The following is a 14,229-nucleotide window of genomic DNA, read 5'->3' as shown; positions in this document are numbered from 1 at the left end:
GAGGTGATGGAGGAAAAGGTACTGTGCCTGGCGCATAGTAAATGCTTCATTAATGTAACTAGATCTGAAACCTAGGAGTCATCCTGGAATCTTCCCTTTTTCTCACATCCCACATCCAATCCATCAGCAATTCCTGTCAGTTCTACCTTCCATATATCTAAACCCAGTCACTTCTCACCACCACCTGTTAACCTCAGTCCTTGTCTCTTACCAGGTGATCGAAACTTCCAGCTGGCTCCGGGTTTCCACTCTTGCCCCCTTCAGCCAGGACGATCCTGTTAAAATGTAAGTCAGATTACACCCTTCCAATGTTTGGAACCCTCTGAAGATATCCGATGTTATTGCACAAAGTTAATAGCTGAGGCCCAACAGTGGGATGCTCAAGCCCAATAGCAGCACTTTATAAACTGTAATGTGCACGTGAGCTACTGAGGATGTTGTGAAAGTGCAGCTCTGACTCAGTGGGTCTGGGGTAGAACCCAAGGTTCTGCATTTCTATCAAGCACTCCGCTGCTGCTGCTGCTGGTCCAAGACCCTGGTATTGAATAGCCAGATGCTACATTATCTGCACTCCACCTCCACCTTATCTCCTCTGTTATCCCCTTGCTAAACCTGCCCACCTTCATTAGCCTTCTTGTTGTGCCTCAATGCACCATGTAAGTTCTACCTGAGGGCCTTTGCACCTCCTGTTTCTCTCTGTCTGGGAAATTCTATCTCCAGACACGTGATTAGCACACTCCCTCACTTCCTTTAGGTATTGACTCCAATGTCACCCTCTCGGGAAAGGGTTGTCTGACATCTGTTCTTAAAATTGCATAACCCACCCCCAGCAACACTATTGGTTTTCATTCTCTTTTCTTTTGTTCATAGACTACAACTTTCTAACATCATACATATCATACTTATTTTGGTTTTTGTCAATCTTTCCCAGCTAGAAAGTAAGCCTTTTTTCAAAAGGTAAATTTATTATTATTTATTTGTTTTTAATTTTTTAAATGTTAGATTCAGCGGGCACCTGTGCAGGTTTGTTACATGGGTGTATTGCATGATGCTGAGGTTTGGGCTTCTAATGATCCTGTCACCCAAGTAGTGAACATAGTACCCGATAGGCAGGTTTTCAACCCTTGACTCCCTCTTTCCCCTCTTTTGGGATCCCCCACGTTTATTGTTCCCATCTTTGTGTCTCTGTGTACTCAACGTTTAGCTCCCACTTATGAGTGAAAGCGTGGTATTTGGTTTCCTGTTTCTGCACTAATTTTCTTAGGATAATGGTCTCCAGCTGCATCCATGTTGCTGCAAAGGACATGATTTCATCCTTTTTTATGGCTGTGTAGTATTCCATGGTATATATGTACCACATTTTCTTTATCTAGTTCACCAGTGATGGGCACCTGGGTTGATTCCATGTTTTTGCTATTGTGAACAGTAGTGTGATGAACATATGAGTGAGTGCAAATGTCTTTTTGGTAGAAGGATTTATTTTTTTGGGGGGTATATACTCAGTCATGAGATTGCTGGGTTGAATGATAATTCTACTTTTAATTCTTTGAGGAATCTCCAAACTGCTTTCCACAGGGGCTGAAATGAGTTACATTCCCACCAACAGTGTATAAGTTATTCCCTTAACAACCTCACCAACATCTGTTATTTTCTGACTTTTTAACAATAGCCATTCTGACTGGTGCGAGGTGGTATCTCATTGTGGTTTTGTGTCTAATCATCCTGTGACGATTTGTGATTTTTTTTTTTTTTTTTTTTTTTGAGACGGAGTCTCGCTCTGTCCCCTGGGCTGGAGTGCAGTGGCCGGATCTCAGCTCACTGCAAGCTCCACCTCCCAGGTTTACACCATTCTCCTGCCTCAGCCTCCCGAGTAGCTGGGACTACAGGCGCCCGCCTCGTCGCCCGGCTAGTTTTTTGTATTTTTTTTAGTAGAGACGGGGTTTCACCGTGTTAGCCAGGATGGTCTCGATCTCCTGACCTCGTGATCCGCCCGTCTCGGCCTCCCAAAGTGCTGGGATTACAGGCTTGAGCCGCCGCGCCCGGCCGCCTGATTTGTGATGTTGAGTGTTTTTTCATGTTTGTTGGTCACATGTATGTCTTCTTTTGAGAATTGTCTTTTCATGTACTTTGCCCACTTTATAACCAAGTTAGCTTATTGATTTGTTTAAGTTTCTTATAGTTTCTGGATACTAATCCTTTGTTGGATGCATAGTTTAGAAATATTTTCTCCCATTCTGCAGTTTATCTGTTTACTCTGTTGATAGTTTTTTTTTTTTTTTTTTTTTTTTTTTTTTGCTGTGCAGAGGCTCTCAGAAGCAAGCTTGTTGAGGTCACACAGCCTTGTCTCTTTGTTCAGTGCTATATATCCTCAGCTACAAGAAAAGTGCCTGGTATATCAAAGACATTCAGTAAATACATGTCAATCAAATTATTATTATTTTATTCCTGCTATCCAGATAGCACTGAAACAAGCCCCTAAAACAAAACAAAATGAAAATAAAAAACAAAACAACAACAAAAAACCCTGTCTTGTTCCATTCAGACTATAACAAAATATCTTGGGTTGTGTAGCTTACAAACAGCAGAATTCATTGTCCACAGTTCTGGAGGCCGGGAAGTCCAAGATCAAGGTACCAGAAGATTCATGTATAATGAGGAGGGTTCCTCATAGTCGGTGCCTCCTATGTGTACTCACAGGGTGGAAGAAAAGGGGCAAATAAGTTCTCTCAAGCTATGAATAAAGGCATTCATCCCATGCATGAGGATGGAGCCCTTATGATCTAATCACCTCCAAAAGACCTCACCTCTTAATACTATCACATGGGGGAATAAGTTTCAACATGAATTTGGGGGGAAAACATTCAGGTGTTTTCAGATCATAGCAGGCCCTCCCTCTCCCCTCCCCCCTCCAAAAGAAAAAAAAAAAGCAATTGGCAGGTCCTCTGCCACACTACAGGTATTCAGTGATTTCTCTGTAAATTGAGTTTCTGTACTTTAAAAGCAAAAGCTTGCTTCTGTCTAATGTATTTCTATGGTGTGTGCTGGGTCAGTTGTTGAGAGTTGAGGCAGAATGTAAAATCCTGAGCAGAGACTGTGTGGGAAGACAAATTACAAAGTGCAGCTGGATGGCCAGGCTCAGCTGCCTCAGTCTTGCATACAGAGCATGTTTTAACATCGTCTCCAGTTTCATTACTTTGTGCTACTCTTGGGTCCATTCTCCAGACCAAGCCTGAGTTCCTGATTGCTCAGCAGGGCTGCCCGTGTTGGGGGGAGCCTTACACCCATCTAGTTGCTCCAGATCTTGGTCTTGAGTTAGGACCACCTTAGACCCATCCGGTTTCTCCAGATCTTAGTCCTGAATTAGGACCAGACTCTTGTCAGGCAGCCCTTTGGCTTCCCGAGAGAGAACATTCTCGGTCTTCCACTCACAAGGCATACCCCCAACTTAATACCTTTCCTGGATTCTTTCTAGCCCCTTGGTGGTGACTTGTTTTCAAGCATTCCTAAATGCATGTTCTAAAATTCTCTAATTAATGATGACGAGGCTTCCCTGGCTGCAATCAGATCATGTTCATTTTTTATTTCGCTTCCTTAGTGAATCAGCTTCCTTGTGTCTTTCTCCATGTCCCATCTGAAACAGATATATACATATATTGAGGTAGTATTTTGGGATCAATTTTTCTGTAGAATATGCACAGGGTTTTCCCTGTTTTTACTTTTGCTGTGAGTCATCTCCCACAGCATTCTAGCCATAATGTCCAATGAAAAGGGCCGTCCTTTTCTATGTATTTATTTATCTGTGGCAAGAGCACCTGCCATGAGATCTATCCTCTTAACGATTTTAAGTGCACAATACAGTATTGTTAACTGTAGACACAGTGCTGTACAGCAGATTTCTAGAACTTATTCATCTCGCATAGCTGACACTTTATACCCATTGAAAGTCAGCTCTCCATTCCCACTCCCCCCAGCCCTTGAGAACTACTCTTCTACTCTCCGTTGCCATGAGTTTGACTATTTTAGATATCTCATATAAAGGGAATCATGCAAAGGACTTGAATAGACATTCCTCCAAAGAAGACATACAAATGGCCAAAAGTCATACGAAAACATAATCAACACCACTAAACATCAGGGAAATGCAAATCAAAGCTACAATGAGAAAGGCTAATTCCTTGCCTCTGTAAAATGACACATTGTTTTTCTAATAAGTTTCCGTTTTCTTTAAGTTTGCTTGAGTTGGGTTCTACCACTTACAATAATAATAACACCAATAATTTAATTAAACTAAGTGCTTAATATGTGCCAAGTATTTCATATTTAGACAACTTTCAATCCCAGAGGAATCCACTTTACAGATAAAGAAATGGAAGCATGAAAAGAGAGGTTAAGTAACTTGCCCAAGTCACTTGGCCAGTAAGCAGCAGAGGCAGGATTTGAATTTGCAGTCTGATGCCAAGGCCTACGTCCTTCACCACAGTGATGTAGACCCTCTCCCAAAAGGAGCATGGTGTCTCTCCTGTGGGCAGCCTCTCCGCATCTCTCTTTTAGGACAGATTCTCACAGGTGTAACTTGTATCTGATCTTAACCACACAGAAACAATATAGAATAAGGGCAGGCATCATTTGTTCCCCAATAATGTCTTTGGGTTCTAGATGAAAACATAGAGAAGGAGAGAAACGCCATGAACAAACTTGTGGCACCATGATTACGCCTGTTGTTTCAGATGCATTTCTTTTAAAATGATAGGACACTGGCCTGCCTCAAAGTCCTATTAAAGGCAAATCCAGAAGTAAAATAGCTTCGGTTATACCTGTGGTTTGACATACCTCAGTTTCTCTGGTCCCTACCCCTCTCCTCCATCAGCCAGAAGTTTTTGTAGCATGGAAAATACCAGGGAAAAAAGAATTTCACTAGACAGGAAGAGAAAAGCATCAGCTGTCATTTAAGGGAATTGAGGAGTTAGGTCCCATGAGAATGCTAGTAAAAGTCTTGGTTAAAAATAAAAACATTTATCTTGGTTCTAATAGATAGAGGGGTGGGCCTGAACTCACCGAAGTGTCTGAATAAAGATGAGCATTTTCCTGGCAGGAGACATAGAATTCTTTATTGATACTTATCTGTGGCAGCAAAGTTTGTGATGCAGAGATACTCTCCAGCCAGCCCAGAGGGAGGGCGTTTGGAGACACAAATGGTCAGGGGCTGGCTTAGAGGGGAGTGGGCATTGAGACTAGAGACGTAAGGTAGGTAGGATGGGAGTGTGTTATCAATCTCGCTCATGGTCAGTGAGCAATTAGATGTACTTTAGCTGATCATAGCAGATGCTCAGTTTTTTTCACATTTTCAGAGATAGGGTCTTGCTATGTTGCCCAGGCTGGCCTCAAACTCCTGGCTTCAAACCATCCTTTCACCTCAATCTCCCGAAGAGCTGGGATTACAGGCACCACCTCATCTGGCTCTCAAATAGTTTTGAATACATTAGAAATAAAAATCGCTTCAATGTATTGAGCACTCTCTATGCCAAGGACTGAGCTGAGTGTTTTGCTTATCTAAATGCCTCTCCCAAAAGGCATTTGGTGACCCTCCTTCCGCAACGGTCAGTTGGACGTGTCCACTTGACGAGGCTGTTACTACCCAGTTGTGGAGTCAAGTATTAATCTAGGTGTTGCTGTGAAAATGTGGTTTGTAGATGTGGTTAACATCTACCATCCGTTGATTTTAAGTAAAGGGGATTAAAAGGGTGGGCTTCAGCCATCAGTTGAAAGGCCTTATGAGCAAAACCCAACGTTCCCATAGGAGAAGAAATTCCCCCTCAAGGCTGCAGTATCAGCTCCTGCCTGAATTTCCAGCGTGCAGGCCTGCCCTACAGACTGCAGACGTGCTAGACCCCATAATCTTTTTTCTCTTTTTTTTTTTTGAGATGGAGTTTTGCTCTTGTTGCCCAGGCTCACTGCAACCTCTGCCTCCCAGGTTCAAGCGATATTCCTGCCTCAGTCTCCCAAGTAGCTCGGATTACAGGTGTGTGCCACCACACCCGGCTGATTTTGTATTTTTGGTAGAGACGGGGTTTCACCATGGTGGTCAGGCTGGTCTTGAACTCCTGACCTCAGGTGATCTGCCTGCCTTGGCCTCCCAAAGTGCTGGGATTACAGGCATGAGCCATTGCGCCCGGCCTTACGCCCCATAATCTTGTGAGCCAATTCCTTAAAACCAATTTCTTAATATACGTAAAAGACACACACACACACACACTCACACTCCTCCTGTTGGCTGTTTTTCTGGGGAAACCTGACTGATATATCTTCTAACAATCCTATGATTATCCTCATTTTTTAATTGAGGAATTTGAGCCTCAGAGATATTAGGAGACTTGTTCACAGTCACACAGCTAGTAAAAGGTAGGGCTCTGCCAGTTTCTAAGATCTGGACTTTTCCAGGATAGCTGAAATCCAAGAAGCGCAGCCAGGGAGTTCTGGAGAAACGAGTGCTCGAATGCAGGTTACCTCTGCCGTCATCTGCAGAAAAGTTCTCAGGAGTCTGGGCTGAAGTACAAGTAACATTCTTGAAGTACAATTCTCAGAGAACCAGCTTCTTCACAACCTTGACACCACTAACAACCCATTGCTGGCCTGCTGCTATGCTGGCACCCTCGACTTTTCTCACCCAAGCTAATGGTATGTGCATTCTGGCTGCCTGGGCCGCCTGCCTCTCTGTGAGTACCTGGGCCACCATGCTGCGTGGCTGCTGGATGCTTCAGTGTAACAGTTGCCTGGTCTGCCTCCTGCATTTCAGTCTATAGGACAGACTATGTGTCATCTTGCTCACCAGCAAATTCCAAGCATGCAGCTCAGAGCTAGCCACATAGTCTACTTCATCAGCCTGTGCAGAAGGAAGTCATGAATGGCTGCTGTGACATTTCTACTTTGCAGGTTGATTTGAACTTTGTCTGCATCCTACATTTTTTCAAAGGTGCTTAAAAGAGGCCGATAGCCCCATGACCTGAAGTCATTACAAATCTAGAGCTCGGATCTCAGCTGCAGGATTAGCTGCCAATGAATGAATGGACAGCCTGCCGCCGGTTATCAGCGAAGCGCCCAGTGCCTTCCTGCGCCGGCCAGGAAGACACAGCTTGAGAGCATCACCGTCATTCCTGGGTGGTCTCCTCACAGGAAGTCCACGCTCATGCCATGCCCCTTGGAGCAGGCTGTCAGAATCAATAAGCTAGAGATGAATTTGCAAAGACCTGTCATTTCACGTGTAACAGGAGCAAACGTTTAGAAAATGAGCATTCCTTTAGACTCGGTAAACATCCGCAGGACAGGCAGAAACTGGCATTTAGGATAAAGGGAGCTGGGCTAGAAAGGAGTGGGGAGAGCTGGATGTTTATCACGTGAATGTCAGGCTGTCGCCCTGAAACAGCTGGGGAATTCTCACTGAGCTGAGTGATCTGGTGTAACATGTAAAATCATGATAGAAATAAAAAGAATCCTGGCTTAGGATTAGACGATTGAGACAAGGCCTGAAACCTTCCAGGCCTTCATTTCATTATCAGGGTAACCGGTCATCAGGAACATCCCTGAATTTTTAAGATAGGATTGCCTCGAACTTCTGCTTCTACAGCTTCAAGGTCTAAAGTCCTTGCTGCATTTGTGCAAAGCCCTGGAAGCTTTACTCTCGGCTCCCTCCTTATGTCCCTTCTTGTGGGTACTGCCTCCCTTTCACTGGGCACCGAACTAGACCCAAAACTCAGCACCTTTGCTTGTTTCCTCTCATGGAATCCATCCGCTCTTGTGAAGATCTGCAAACCACAAGATGAGTATCCCAGGACGGCAAGGGGCTTCATCGTGTCTGGGTGGTGAGTATATGGGGCCCACGGCTGGCCTCCAGGCACTGCCGCGGTGTCTCTGAGTCCCACAGCCTCACACTGATGCCACCCCCACCTCCGCCAATCTCCAGCACCACACCTGAGACCCTTGAACTCCTGATGTGCCTGAAACCGGAGAAGTTCCTCACCACTCTCTTGTCTTACACCCTGCATAGGGCACCAGGATCCCCTCTTTGTGTGCTCACGTCTCTCAGAGGGTTTGGCTAAATAATCAGTCCGCTGAGATGCTGGCCTGAGAACAAACCTGGTGTCCACTGCCAGGCCATGTGGAGGAGCTCACCTGCCTCTGACCACAGAGCCACGCAGGACCCGTCTGGCTTCCTCTTCTCCTGCAGGGTTTTTTCTCTCAAGAGGTTCCTCAGTGGCTTGGTGAATGCAGCTATGGTTATGGTCCTGTTCTCCAGACAAGTGGATGAATCAGGAGTGGATGTAGCTAAAGGTTGAACAGAGATCTCCACTGTGAAGGAACAAGTGAGTTCTGTACGCTTAGGCATCAGGAAGCCGCATTCATGTGCGCTCCAGAACACACCAGCCGGTGACCTTAGGCAAGTCACTCACTTTGCTGAGCCTCAGTTTCCATTTAAAAGGGACATAAGGTCATGTTTCTATTTATTTCACAGTTTGTATGAAGCACAAATGAGTGCACACGTGTGAAAGAACATAATTTATTTTGCACACACTCTCCATAAAAGGTGTTACAAAAACACAAAACATACAAAAGGAGCCTATCTCTAAGTTTTCGGATTTGAGATTCTCCCCCGATGTCTGCCTGGAACAAAGCTATGTTGGGGATGAGCTCTAATTTTGCCCCTTTTATTGAGGGAGAGTCAGAATAAAATTCCAAACTTGCTCACATAAGCAGGAAGCTGAAAGCATTCCTTCACATAGTCAGGGCTCGGTTAGATTCTCATCTAAAAAGCATTTAAGCAGCATGACTGAGTTTTAGGTGGTTTTCTAAGGTTGAGAGGACATGCACCTGATGTTGAGCTTCTGCAGCTTTTTGTCACAATGGCAATGTTCTTCCTTGCTGAGCCAAGGCTATGTGTCCGGGGAACAGTGTCGTGCAGGTAGCCTCACAGTTTACCACTTCAGCCAACCCATGTAATGTAGCCAGACAAGCAGCAGGAGGGTGGACGGAGCTTCCCCCTGAGTTGGGGTATCACCCTGGTGTCCATGGGTCCATTGTTGTTTCTGACTCCCCCATACACGCTGATTCCTTCTCAGATTTCTCAGCTAGGTCAGCCTCCTGAGCCCTTGCATGTCCCTCAGCATTGGCTGAGAGCACAGGGCTTCTACCTAGTCTATATTTCTTTATCTTTGGTCTGTTCTGTTCCTTCAATTCTTAGGGTAGGAAATCAAGATCTGGTTTATCAGTGTTAAGTACGAGATGTTCTTTAGGCATCCAAGCTAAGTAGGCAGTTAAATATAGTATTACTGATTTACTGCTGTGTAACGAATTATTCCTAAACTCAGTGGCTTAAAACAAAAAATAATATCTTACAGTTTCTGTGGCACAAGGCATCTGAGTGTGGCTTAGCTGGGTCTTACCTTTAGGTGCATTCCCCAGACTGAGCCAGCACTGATGGCTCCACTTATCCGCTTAGGAGGAAGCTGCAACCTGTTTGGCTCAGGGTATCTCACAGACTGAACTTGAGGAGCTGTGATCTTATCTGAAGGTTCTTCTGGGACGGATCTGTTTCTGAACTCATGCATGTGGCTATTGGCAGGATTGGGTTCCTCCCAGGCTGTTGGACTGAGAGGCCCTCACTAGCTGTTGGCTGGAGGCTGTCCCCGGTTCCTTGGCATGTGAGCCTCTCCCCAGAGTGGCTCACAGCGCAGTAGCCGACCTTCATCAGAGTGAGCAAGCAGGAGAGCAAGAAAGGGCCAGCAAGACAGAGGCCTAATCTCAGAAGCAATCTAGCCCACCCTCAGGAAGTGGTGTGAACACCAGACAGTGGGGAAGATGGGAGTCATCTCAGGGGCCTCCTAGCTGAGCACATAAGCCTGACATTCTGGGGAAGTGGCTGGGCTCCAAACAGACATTGGCAAGCTGTCAGGTGACCTAGAGATGCAATAACAGGAGTGAATTTCCAAAGAAAAGAGATCCTTGGCCTGAGCCCTGGATCCTCCAGCCTTTAGGAATAGGAATCCTGGAAGGAACAAGCAATGGAGTAAGAGCAGGAGGGAAAGGGAGGTCTGACAGCTGGTATAGGCTGAGGCTAATTAGAAATGACCACTAAGAAGTGGAAATGGAAGTGAAGGGATTGGGAAATGGGACCACAATTCTTAAAGAGGTTGCCTACTGAAAAGAGGAGCCTTTTCCCAATCTTCAGAGCTCAGCATACCTCTCCTCTTACTCCTCCACCCTGGCACATTAAACAATGAACCTATCAGGTGGCCATCCTGTCCTCCTGGGTCTCCTCTTAACTTAAGGCTGGTGGGGGAGTCCTAAACTCCTGGGAAATGGGGAAGAACCTTGAGGGAGGTCAGGCAGTACAAACCAGGAAGCATCTGCTGGAGAGAGAAAGGTTAGCGGCTCCAGCAAATCATTTCCCCAGGACTTTGATCCGTGTATTTAGGCCCCAGCAGACAGAACCGGCTGGCTGAGTCAGCACCAGCACACTGTGCAGCAAACAGCCTGACTTTTCTCTGAGTTCCCCTAGAGCTGAATTTCAGGCCAGGCAGTCAAATGAGAAAAGGTGCAATTAAGTAAATAGAAACAAAGAAGAGAAATAACAACAGGCAAGCCAGTGAATTAGTGGCAGTGTGTGTGGTCTGTTTTCTGTCTTCCAAGACATTCCCTGGGCTTAGTATACTAGGTGCTCACTCATTCATTCATTCAGTAAATTCATTCACTGAGCATCTGTGTGTCTCAAGTCCAGCGTAGGTGCTGAAAGAGCATGGTAAGCAGAAGCCAACGATGGCCTTGTCCTCAAGGAACTTACAGTCTAGAAAAGGAGACAGCCGTGAATCCATGGTCACATGGATACATAAAAATTAGATTAGTGGGCTGGGCGCAGTGGCTCACAACTGTAATCCCAGCACTCTGGGAGGACAAGGCGGGCAGATCACCTAAGGTCAGGAGTTCGAGACCAGCCCGACCAACATAGAGAAATCCTATCTCTACTAAAAATACAAAATTAGCTGGGCATGGTAGCACATGCCTGTAATCCCAGCTACTCGGGAGGCTGAGGCAGGAGAATCGCTTGAACCTGGGAGGCAGAGGTTACGGTGAGCCCACATCGTGCCATTGCACTCCAGCCTGGGCAACAAGAGCAAAACTCTATCTAAGAAAATAAATAAATAAACAAATAGACTAGTGGTAACTGACAAAGACTCTTTCCTTGACCAAGCTGACCAGGTTCCTCTCAGCACTCTTCTCAACTAGGCCCAAGCTCTGAGCTTGGCTCTTGTTCTGTACTTGTGGTGCTTATATCACCCAGTCTTTGCAAAAATCAGTTTAGTAAGAGTAAGTCAGTTTAGCAAGAATGCCCTTATCCTTGATATCTGGTCACTCTCCCTGTTTGATCAAATTCCTCATTCCACACCCTCAATTTTTATCACCCTGCCTGCCTTCAGCAAGAATCCTAAGTCAGTTTAGCAAGAATCCCCTCCCTGTGAGGTCTTCTCTTAGTAATTTTCTATCCATCCGCCCCTCACTCTGTTTCTTGGCTATAAATCCCCACTTGTTCTTATCGTATTAGGAGTTGAGCTCCATCTCTCCCTCCTGCTGCAAGAATCTTGACACCTATTGGAATCGTCCTGAATAAAGTCTTTTTTTTACCGTTTTCACAATGTCAGGATAATTTTTAATGTAACTGCCGAGAAGGCAAAATACCTGACACTGTGGAAGCAAAAGTGAATGGGGGATGTGACCTCGTCAGGGAGGCCAAGGAAGGCTGGCTTAAGGAAATGACACTTGAGTTGAAATCTAACATCTTAAGGCAGGATGTAAGTTAGAAATTATCCCAAACTTAGAAATAAAGCAAAAGGATGACCACAGGACTTTCAGTGTCGTATTGAAACATTGTCTAAGAGGCGTAAGCACGAATCACCCAGTTCTCTAGGGGAGTATACCTGGTTTGACGTACTGGTAACTATTGATTAGGGCCCAAACTGTGTGAAGTTAAAGGTTAACTTGTAGGAGATTGTTAAGCTGCAAATGATTTTTTTTTTGGTCTGGTTGGAGATGTAAACATTTCTGTCCAGTGGGAAAGGTAACCTAAAAGGTCATAGTTATATTGCCCTGTAGGGTATTCACTTGCTTTGTATCTAACTTTGCAAACCTGTTTCAATATTCCTTTCCTGAGAAAGCATGTCAGTGTCTGTTCCACAAATACTCTTTGGGCAGTTTTACCTCCCTGTCGGTTCCCTCATTTGTGAGTGAAATCAGTCTTTATCAGGTGTTCAGTATATATTTGTATGAGAGTCATGCTTCTAATTATATAAAACTCATACTTGGCCAGAGGTGGGCAGAAGACATTAAATAAGTATGGCGAGCACCTATTTACTCCGGACCCAACACCTGGACTTATTTTTTTCAATTTTCAGTTTTTGTGGGTACATAGTAGGTGTATCTATAGAGTACCTGAGGTATTTTGATACAGACATGCAATACATTATAATCACCTCAGAGTAAATGCGGCATCCATCACCTCAAGCATTTATCCTTTGTGTTACAAACAATCCACTTATACTCTTCTTGTTACTTTTAAATGTACAATTAAATTATTATTGACTATAGTCATCTTGTGCTATAAAATACTTGGTTTTATTTTTTTTTTTTTTTTTTTTTTTTTTTTTTGAGATGCAGTCTCACTCTGTCACCCAGGTTGGAGTGCAGTGGCATGATCTTGGCTCACTACAATCTCCACCTCCTAGGCTCAAGCAATCCTCCCACCTCAAGCTCACAAGTAGCTGGGACCACAGGCACATGCGACCATGCCCGGCTAATTTTTTTTTTTTGTATTTTTGGTAGAGATGGAGTTTTGCCATGTTGCCCAGGCTGGTCTTGAACTCCTGAGCTCAAGAGATACACCTGCCTCAGCCTCCCAATGTGCTGGGATTACAGGCGTGAGCCACCACATCCCACCTTTTTCATTCTTTCTAACTACTTTTTGTGCCCATTAACCATCTCGCCACCCCAACCCCACTCCCCTTCCCAACCTCTTGTAACCATCCTTTTACTCTCTATCACCATGAGTTCAATTCAAGACCTAGACCTTGGGCTCTGAGAAAACTTGGAAAAACCTAAATGTGGTCATTGTGTTCATGGATCTACCAGACTTATGAGTAAAAAAAGTAAGAGTTAATAAATTGTCTACTCAGCAAAGTGTCTCACTGCTACAGACACACTGTTTCCCATTCAGCAACAGTTGGGGGCTGTTGGTATCCATCTCCCAATACAAGTTTATGTATCTAAAAAGAATCCCCCTCACATCGGCTCCTTTTGCATATTTTGCTACTGTCAGTGTCAGTGAGGCATTTTCCTCTCTACTCGCCAGGCTTGCAGTCTCAGTGCGTCTTTAGGTTCCTCTTCCTCTCCTTCCTCGGCCAGTTGCTCACTAAGTTCTGTCAATGCTTTCCTCAGCCACTCTTTGGGAACTGCCCCATTCTCTCTGTCCTGTGGTCCCCTCCCACTCCAGGTGCTGGGATCTGTAGCATCCTCTTCCCTCTCCAGGGCGTCCCACTTGTTATTGTCAGATTAATCTTCTCATAAAAATGATGCTTCCCCATGTCACCGCCCTGTTTAAATCCTTGCGCACTTCTGCAGTTGTAACCCAGACTCATTTCCAGGCTTCCAAAAGCTTTCTACGGGAAAAGCCAAGTGAGGTGCTGGTCATAGTTTCTCCTTCTCGGAATCCTCAGAATGTCTCTCCCCATGCAGGTCTCCCCCAGCGGGGGGTTCTGAGGATAGCTTGCCAAGCCGAGAGACCCACTAATAAATTGATTAGACAATGAGTAGGTGCTTGATTCATGGGCAGCCGGCACGCGCGGCCTGACATAAAGAGCCACCCAACAGGAGCAGCCAGGCCTGGCTGGAAGCCACGGAGACAATCTGATCCTGTCCGGGGAGTCTGACTCCAGACAGGAGCCGCAGAGGAGAGTCAGCGTGGGGCCGAGGGCTGGTCACCCAATCCAGAGCACTGGTGGCAGCCACAGACGAGGGCACCGCCAGAGCTACATCGTGTTCTGAATGTTCTCTTGGTGCAGTAATTGTGTCTTTTATTTTCTATATTCTGATGCTTTGACGTCTGGGCCTTGCTAGCCCTGGAGGGACTGTCCCTCCCAGGGTTACCAGTTATTCCAAAGATAGAAACCTACTTCCCACCCCCCCCCCACC

This window comes from Rhinopithecus bieti, unplaced genomic scaffold (assembly GCF_001698545.2).
Source record: "Rhinopithecus bieti isolate Rb0 unplaced genomic scaffold, ASM169854v2 scaffold_81659, whole genome shotgun sequence".
Taxonomy (NCBI): domain Eukaryota; kingdom Metazoa; phylum Chordata; class Mammalia; order Primates; family Cercopithecidae; genus Rhinopithecus; species Rhinopithecus bieti.
The sequence above is the reverse complement of the archived record's forward strand: the minus strand, read 5'-3'. Positions refer to the sequence as shown.